The 10144-nt window shown below is 33.3% G+C and overlaps 1 long non-coding RNA gene across 1 annotated transcript; it reads left to right on the plus strand.

The window, feature by feature from the left end:
* Positions 1–1210: 1210 nt before the first annotated feature.
* Positions 1211–8956, plus strand: LOC143084381 (uncharacterized). Its single transcript, XR_012981042.1, has 5 exons — positions 1211–1456; positions 2431–2504; positions 3532–3609; positions 3788–3993; positions 8881–8956. It is a non-coding gene; the product is annotated as an uncharacterized LOC143084381 (long non-coding RNA).
* Positions 8957–10144: the final 1188 nt, after the last annotated feature.

Genomic DNA, 10144 nt, shown 5'->3' on the forward strand with positions numbered 1-10144 from the left:
TTCCGACGGATGGTGTTTCTGAAGGTTGATATTGTGCGGCAACATCGTAAGATCTGATACTGACACATGCATTTAATCTCTTGTATTACCGGATAATAAAGTAGCTGAATATAGTTGTCATTCTTGGAAATTTAAATGTGGGTTTCAAACCTCCAATTTGCGATTTTTTTTTCAAATAGTGCGCCAGCAAGGAAAGTTTGTACTATGACGTCAGATGCAATGTTATGAAGAAAGACAACTCTTTTCTTCAAAATGAACGAGAAAAATACATGAAAATTACTCATAACTTTTTTGAAAGGTCGGTGACATACGCTTTTTATTGCTTTATTTTGAAGAGTACACATGGCACTTTCCTTCTTGAAATTATTATGAAGAAATCACTGGTAGATATTTTTTAATACTGGAAACGTTTTTCATTTTTACGTTTTATTTTTGGCGGGAATGAAATAAATCATATTTTTAAAGATCAAAACAATACGAGTCTTAAACTCTTGAATCTGTATTTGATAGATACAAATCTACTGTTTAACGTGAAACAAGAATTATGTTTGAAGGTTTGATATAAAGTATTTTTTGAAGAGTTTATATAATTTGTCGTTTATCCACTGATGAGTTATGTTTTTTTTTCTTGATTCTTATTTAAATTAAAAGATGTGAAGTCATTGAACTATCAATGTAAAAATAATTCCAGCATTTTCCCTTTTTTCCCACGAATATAGAGGACGAACCGTGCACAAACGTTAAAGTCACAGTTGGGTATTCAACATTGATAAAAAAAATTAAGCAAAGAAAATACCAATGCGATATTGGAAATATAGTGGGAGAAAACAAACAATACCATGGACAAAAACAAAAAAAGGCGAAAATACAAATAAGTCCAAAAAACAACACTGAAACATAAAGACTGAGCAAGACGAATCTAAGTTATGGATGATCTTTGGTGAGCAAATCAGTATGGACTAGTGGCAACACACCGTGTTGCTTATCATAATAGCAAGTCAACATTTGGTGATATGTTGCATTCGATGACATCACAATTGAGAAAAACAGGGCAGGATAGTGCCACTTTTAACGACTTTAAATATAATTTACTTAGTAAATAAATACTTACTTACTTTAAAGATTTTTTAGTTGTTGTTTTAATGTTGTAATGGTTTCTATTCTATGCTCTTTGTAATTTCAAGGGTGAACATGTCATTATTTTCATTTTAGGCATTTATCGACATAAAGTTCCGAACTATCCATTGTAATCAAGTTATGGAGTCCAATATGTGTATTGCATTCATACTAGTTTTGGGGGCTGTAGATGTTAGTAATTCGTTTCCGTGTGTATCGAACAAGACCATGGACGAACTCAAGACATTTAGAGAAAAACTAAAACAGTTTGGAATCGAAATTAAAAACAAATTCAGTGGATTTGACACCGATCTTCAATCTATGGAGAGCGATATTGCAAGTAAGTTGTAAGGTATACGACTATACTTTTTTTTTTATTTCCAGTGTACTCATTTCGATTCATGTTCTTATATCGGACAAAACTAAGAAATGTAAGAGTTAACTAGAATTGCCATTGTAAGCAATAGCGGATGTCACACTTCCCCCTATTGCCACCAGATTGCAGCCAGTTTTAAAATTTTAAACAATGAATGCACATATATACTGATGGCTATACATCTTTCTGTAATTTTCCATGGCAACATAGTAGTTCCAATGATTGCCAAAAACATCCAACACCAGTATATAGTGGGCATCTACATTGTATTAAAATATAATTATTCTAAGCTTAAGCATATCCAAATAGTTCACCAACCCAAAAACCGTATTTTTTCACATTTGTTCTGTTTCCCAGGTAACGGCAGCAATTTTTTGATTGTGTTTAAGACCTACTGCAACCCGAAATTTTGTGTTCCTCCTTATAGTGAACTATCATTAAGATTGGTTCCATTGGCTCCAAGAAATATGCCGGACAAAAAAGTTGGAAGAATAATCATTACCAAAGAAACAGAGGAAAAGCAATATGTCACCCGACATTGTCGATCGGGTGACATAAATATCTAATAATTCGTATCATGTAGCAATTGCCAGTGTTTGTCGATTTTTTTCTGAACAAAATATCGATTAAAAAAAAAGTTATCTCTGAGGAATATTAGAATAGGCTTAATTCTGATAATTACAAAACTTGTCTTCATTAATTACAGTAAGCAATGTCAAATTGGGTAAAACAGAAAGGCCAATAACGGTCCCAAAATAGAAAGTCAGTTTTTAAATGATACGTGTGAACGTTTTCAGTTTGATACTGTGTCGACACGAGTTTGACGTTTGATTTTAAGTCATCACGATAACAGAATCTTATATACTAGATAATTAGCTAAATACGTTAATGTATTGACCATATCTTTACATAACCTTAAATCGTTACATTTCTTTCAGAAAGAACGTTTGAAAAGTATAATGGACATTGCTATTACTTTGGAGAAGACAATCTTAGCTGGTCTAACGCACAGGTATGATTTAATTTATTTAAAAAATTGAGAATGGAAATGGGGAATGTCAAAGAGACAACAACCCGACCATAGAACCGACAACAGCAGAAGGTCACCAACAGGTCTTCAATGCAGCGAGAAATTCCCGCACCCGGAGGCGTCCTTCAGCTGGCCCCTAAACAAATATATATACTAGTTCAGTGATTATGAACGCCATACTAAACTCCAAATTGTACACAAGAAACTAAAATTAAAAATAATACAAGACTAACAAAGGACAGAGGCTTCGACTTGGGACATGTTTATGAGATCCCAACCCTCCCCCTATACATCTAGCCAATGTAGAAAAGTAAACGCATAAAAATAGGTGTTTTAGTTTATTTGTCAAACATATGTACAATGCCTTGAGCTGCACTTGTCTATTACATATTGTTTTAATATTCAACGCCGAGAAAAGGTGAAGGTATCTAATTTATGACCCATCCGTCAGTATTCCGTTAGTGTTTTTGCCAGACGCTACCTCAAATACATCATATCGTACTTCAACTTTATTTGAATATATAGTCAAACGTTAAAAGGGAAGATTCATATTATTAATATTAAAAGTTACTAAATTAAACCGCAATTTGTACCGAAAAGTGGTTTCCTGCCAGTGGTGCTCAATCAAATACTCCATATGAGATCAAAACCTACATACAAATCCATAGGCATTTTAGGATCCTTATTTTTAAAGTTGGGGTCAAAGTTACTAAAATCAACTTGAATGTATAAAAAAAGAAGTTACTGTCGAGTTATTGCAGAACAGAAGCATGTTCTTAGGTAAACAGAAAACACTAACTGATACGTTTTACTCTTAGATGATTGTTAGCGTGTGGTAAATGAGTGTATACAGATTTTGATCAGTTCGTCAGTCATTTTTGGCTTCTGGATGTTTCAAATACTTTATACCAGATTGCAACCATCCTGGATATCAAATCAGATATAATGGAAATAGATCTCTATTAATTGTTGGTATACTACTTCCAGACTTTTAAGTTTTATTTTACAGCGGAAGTGTCAACTTATAGGAGGAAATCTGGTTAAAATTACTCATCTGAAAACAGTTGGTTGAAATCCAACACCAATGGTAAGTTTGTTTTTTTACATTATGCGCATTTGAAAAACCCCAGCCATCATCCCTCATTGCAATTATTCATTATCGTTACAGTGAAGACTTTCTAAAGATAAAATGCCACCCCATGTCAACATATTTATTTGCTATCACTTTAACCATCACGCTATACAAATAAATTGTTCACTTGTAGGAGCAGGATTGGGCTCTCTGATCTTGTCGAGGGAGAATTCCAATGGACCAATGACCAAGAAGTTGTAAGCTATAAAAACTTTAGACCTGGAAAACCAGATAACGCAGGAGGAAAAGAAGATTGTGTTTATCTCCACTACAACACAGGAAAATGGGAGGACTATCCTTGTAAAAGTAGCCTAAATTACATATGTGAAAATGATTTCTGTAAGTATGTCTTATGTTAGATGGGGGAAAACATTTTACAATAATTCATATTTATAAATATAAACAAGAGGAAGTAATTAATTGCAAATGAGACAACTATCCACAAGAGACCAAATGACAGAAGCTTTATGTCTCCATACGGTCTTCAACCATGACTATATGGCATAGCTGGCTTTAAAAGGCCCCTATATTACAAACGTAAAACAATTGAAACGAGAAAACTAACGACATAATTAATGTAAACAAAATGAAGGAAAAACTAATATTTAACATATTTACAAACGACTATCACTGAATTATAGGACCCTGACATGTGACAGGCACAAAAGAATGTGGCGGGTTAAACATTTAACCGGGATCATAACGCTCTTCCTGATCTGAGATATTGGTGTAAGGTTAATACAAGGTCTATTTTCATTTGTAGTATATAGTTATTATATCAATTATATGGTCATTTTTATAAATTTTCTGTCTATAAAACTGAATTTTTCGAAAAACTAAGGATTGTCTTACCCCAGGAGTAGATTACCTTAGCCGTATTTGGCACAACTTTTTGGAATTTTGGGTACTCAATGCTCTTCAACTTTGTATTTTTTTGGCTTTTTAACTATTTTGATCTGAGCGTCACTGATGAGTCTTATGTAGACGAAACGCGCGTCTGGCGTATAAAATTATAATCCTGGTACTTTTGATAACTATTTACACCACTGGGTCGATGCCACTGCTGGTGGACGTTTCGTCCCCGAGGGTATCACCAGCCCAGTAGTCAGCACGTCGGTGTCGACATGAATATCAATTATATGGTCATTTTTATAAATTTTCTGTCTATAAAACTGAATTTTTCGAAAAACTAAGGATTGTCTTACCCCAGGAGTAGATTACCTTAGCCGTATTTGGCACAACTTTTTGGAATTTTGGGTACTCAATGCTCTTCAACTTTGTATTTTTTTGGCTTTTTAACTATTTTGATCTGAGCGTCACTGATGAGTCTTATGTAGACGAAACGCGCGTCTGGCGTATAAAATTATAATCCTGGTACTTTTGATAACTATTTACACCACTGGGTCGATGCCACTGCTGGTGGACGTTTCGTCCCCGAGGGTATCACCAGCCCAGTAGTCAGCACGTCGGTGTCGACATGAATATCAATTATATGGTCATTTTTATAAATTTTCTGTCTATAAAACTGAATTTTTCGAAAAACTAAGGATTGTCTTACCCCAGGAGTAGATTACCTTAGCCGTATTTGGCACAACTTTTTGGAATTTTGGGTACTCAATGCTCTTCAACTTTGTATTTTTTTGGCTTTTTAACTATTTTGATCTGAGCGTCACTGATGAGTCTTATGTAGACGAAACGCGCGTCTGGCGTATAAAATTATAATCCTGGTACTTTTGATAACTATTTACACCACTGGGTCGATGCCACTGCTGGTGGACGTTTCGTCCCCGAGGGTATCACCAGCCCAGTAGTCAGCACGTCGGTGTCGACATGAATATCAATTATATGGTCATTTTTATAAATTTTCTGTCTATAAAACTGAATTTTTCGAAAAACTAAGGATTGTCTTACCCCAGGAGTAGATTACCTTAGCCGTATTTGGCACAACTTTTTGGAATTTTGGGTACTCAATGCTCTTCAACTTTGTATTTTTTTGGCTTTTTAACTATTTTGATCTGAGCGTCACTGATGAGTCTTATGTAGACGAAACGCGCGTCTGGCGTATAAAATTATAATCCTGGTACTTTTGATAACTATTTACACCACTGGGTCGATGCCACTGCTGGTGGACGTTTCGTCCCCGAGGGTATCACCAGCCCAGTAGTCAGCACGTCGGTGTCGACATGAATATCAATTATATGGTCATTTTTATAAATTTTCTGTCTATAAAACTGAATTTTTCGAAAAACTAAGGATTGTCTTACCCCAGGAGTAGATTACCTTAGCCGTATTTGGCACAACTTTTTGGAATTTTGGGTACTCAATGCTCTTCAACTTTGTATTTTTTTGGCTTTTTAACTATTTTGATCTGAGCGTCACTGATGAGTCTTATGTAGACGAAACGCGCGTCTGGCGTATAAAATTATAATCCTGGTACTTTTGATAACTATTATTAAAGGTACCAGGATTATAATTGAATACGCAAGACGCGCGTTTCGTCTAAATAAGACTCATCAATGACGCTCAAATCAAAATAGTTATAAAGCCAAACAAGTACAAAGTTGAAGAGCATTGACGATTCAAAATTCCAAAAAGTTGTGCCAAATACGGCTAAGGCTATCTACTCCTGGGATAAGGAAATCTTCAGTTTTTCAAAAAATTTCAAAGTTTTAGTACAATAAATTTATAAATTGACCATATAATTGATATTCATGTCAACACCGAAGTGCTGACTACTGGGCTGGTGATACCATCGGGGACGAAACATCCTACAGCAGTGGCATCGACCCAGTGGTGTGAATAGTTATCAAAGGTACCAGGATTATAATTTAATACGCCAGACGCGCGTTTCGTCTACATAAGACTCATCAGTGAAGCTCAGATCAAAATAGTTACAAAGCCAAACAAGTACAAAGTTGAAGAGCATTGACGATCATAAACTATATTACACTAACATTGATATTTTATATAAAATTCCCTATTTCGTTATTCTACATATTATGGTACAACGTGAATATGTCTTTCAATTTTGATTGTGATCGAAAAAGGATATCCCTTTTTACTATTTTCTAGATTTGCACAAAATAATATAGGAAAGAAAAATTAAAACTGTGTAAATTTTAGATATAATTAAAGCATGTGGATTTCGTAACTATTTACGAAATTCCAAAATATTTACAAATTGAACACAAAACTTTCTCTATATAGCGGGTTTTTTATATTGATTGGACTTTATGTCAAACAAACAAAAACCCAACAGTTATCCTCTTTATTGAGAACTGTGTATGTATTGTCAAATTAACACAAATGAGATCATTCGATGGTCATCTAGGAGAAAAATACAGTATTGTTAATGTTTCGTGTATTAAACATTCATGAAAAATTACAACATTCTACAAGAGATACACGTTTGCTTTCAAGTAGAAGCAATGTTCGATGCGAATAATGACTCCGTGAGCAAGGTCGTACTTTAACCTGTAATGGTTTACTTTTAAAACATGGTGACTTGGGTTCAGAGTTGTCTTATTTCGTAATACGATGGCCGAAGTAAGCCGACAAAAATACAATTTTAACTTTGTATAGTACTGTACAGAAAGTTTGCACATAGTACTTTCTTGTCGTTTTACTTCCTGGTTAAAAGATAGTACTCTGTACAGAAAGTTGGTACATAGTACTATCTTGTCGTTTTACTTCCTGGTTAAAAGATAGTACTCTGTACAGAAAGTTTGTACATAGTACTATCTTGTTGTTTTACTTCCGGGTAAAAAGATAGTACTCTGTACAGGCAAGTTTGTACATTGTACTATCTTGTTGTTTTGCTTCTGGGTAAAAAGATAGTACTCTGTACAGAAAGTTGGTACAGTGTACTATCTTTTTATGGGATCAGAAAGTACAAGAGCAGAGTTTGTGGAGACTAGCTATTTGATTTATAATTAAATGCGGTTCCTTCAACCAACATACGTAATAAATCTCAAGACTTTACACCGTTTTTTTAAATTTCATTTAATGAAAGCTAGTTGCCTATAATTAAAATAATAACTAACAGTGTTTCGGGATTTTTTGCTTATACTATTAAAGCATGCTCAATGTTTAATTGTCAAAATATAACCAATATGATACAAAACAAGTGGCTAAACCGATAACCGGAAACAAGTAAAATTGTCCTCACTTCTAAATGCGAAGTCGATAAAATCAATAGTAAAACAATGCCGGCGAGGATACTGATCAAACGTTATTTCTGAACAACAATAGTACATATGTACATGTACAAGACAAAGACATTATTTGTTAAACTGTGTTCCTAGAAATATACATGCAAATGTTTTATGATTATTGTTTATCGAGATGATTGCATTAGAAGTTTGTGAAAATGAAATTTGAAACAGGTTATCTTTGCTGTATATTGATGAAAAGAATTTGGCAAAAAATCATTAACCTACAAAATCAAAAGATCTGCTATGTCCCAAAAATATACGGAGTGTTCAATATATTCCTTAACATGTTAGAATTTTTCAAAATATACCGTAACTTGAGTACTATGAATATAACTATTTTTTGTCATAAAAAAAATATCCGAAGAAATCTTGTCTTTTCGTGAAAATAGCAATTTAAAAAGTTTGTGCAGGTTTAAAAATTAAAACTAGTAAATTATCCTTAAAAACCTTTTCTCTTTTTCATTCATCTTTAGAAAAAGTTTGCTTCGATATTTTTACATGTACAAAAATAAGTATATCATGTATGTACGGTCTATTCACAGTAACTTAATTTAAAGGTGTTAATTCTTTGCTGAATATCATTGAGTTATTTGGGATTGTCCATCTGTACTTCTCTGATTTAATTACATACATATACGGGTAATTGGCGTGTTCAAGAATCTGATACAATGTATACAGCAACATGAAAAAGGACCACTGAATAACAAGCTGCTGACTTTGGACAGGCATTTACAGAATGTATCGGGTGCTTAGCCTCTTCCTAACCTCGGCACAACACAATAACAAATAATGTGAAACAATCAACAAAAAACAAATGTCAGAAACAAAACAAACAAAAACACTTCGTTAGTTTGTAATTAACATATTCTTTAAAGATATTATAACCTATTGATTTAGAATAGTACAAACTACTTCATAATGTATAGCTCTACTAGAGCTCATGCACCATTGCAGATAAGATTGTATGGTAAATACAATTTATCATAGCATTGTTTTTTTTTTTCTTTTATAGGTTATTGAACATAGTGATATATCAACAACGACAACTAAGAATCTACAGTATATACAAATAAAGTAAAACGCCTGAATTGAAATTGTTTGTTTTATATTAACAGTCACTTGAGGGACATGCACGATATAAACCAATGCTAGAATAGTAAAACATTTGAATTACAATTGTCTATTGAATTTGCTATAAAAAAAAGTAAAATAATTAAACAAAAACAAACTCTAAGGAAAAATAAAATCGGATAGTCCTTTATCAAATGGCAAATTCAAAAGCTTAAACAAATCGAACAAATGGCAAACAACTGTCATATCCCTGACTTGGAACAGACATTATCTTACGCCGAAAATGTTGGAATTAACCATGTTTTATATCTAGCTAAACCTCTCACTTGCACACAACTCGCATAAAATTCCAATATATTGACATCAATGTGTGAATAAATCGAACAGACATATTAGGTAAAAATGTCAAAAATGGGCTATGAAAAATTAATTATGTCAACAAAGAAAAACAAAATGACCATAACTGAAAGACTACTGTCGCCTTTATTTATGAAAGACTATGTTAAGAAATATTCTGTCAAGTTATTCTGTCAAAACCTTATGAAGTAAAGTTCATACATTCTTACAACAAAAAATAACAGTTCAACACTGCAAGACTTTTGTTTATCATGGCCAGAACCATGTTTTGTCATTATATATTCACTTTTCTCCGAAAACAAATTCCAATGTAAAGCATATTGGGTTTTTTTTCAGTGCCTGTGTTTATCATGCTCGGAGCCTCTAGTAACATGTATCCTGAAAAATCTTAACTATAAGAGGTGTAGACAAAGAAGGATAATCCACATGTCATAGTCATATTAATGATAGGAAACGTATGTTTCATAGAATGTATGAATCACGGTGTCAATATTTGCATGGAAAAAAGAAATGGGTCATGTAAAAATTAAAGCACCCTGTTTTGCTAATATGTACTACCCGGTTTTGTCCTTAAATTTCACAAAGCAGACCTGGTTTTGTGATCGGTGATTGAAAAGAAATAAAGGTTTTGTAACACAATTAAGATATTTTCTTATATCAATTATGTAAATTTAAATTTTAAAACTAAAAGAGTGTACGGCCTTGAAAATTAACATGATTAAAGGATGCACATTTGATATGTGATTACTGGGACAACAAGATGGTTATGTTAATGTTCCGCTCTATCTTAAGTGGGAGGCTACATGGTCGTTTGAAAATAAATATTCTGAAACTAACTGTCAATGAGA

This window comes from Mytilus galloprovincialis, chromosome 7, assembly GCF_965363235.1.
Source record: "Mytilus galloprovincialis chromosome 7, xbMytGall1.hap1.1, whole genome shotgun sequence".
NCBI lineage: Eukaryota > Metazoa > Mollusca > Bivalvia > Mytilida > Mytilidae > Mytilus > Mytilus galloprovincialis.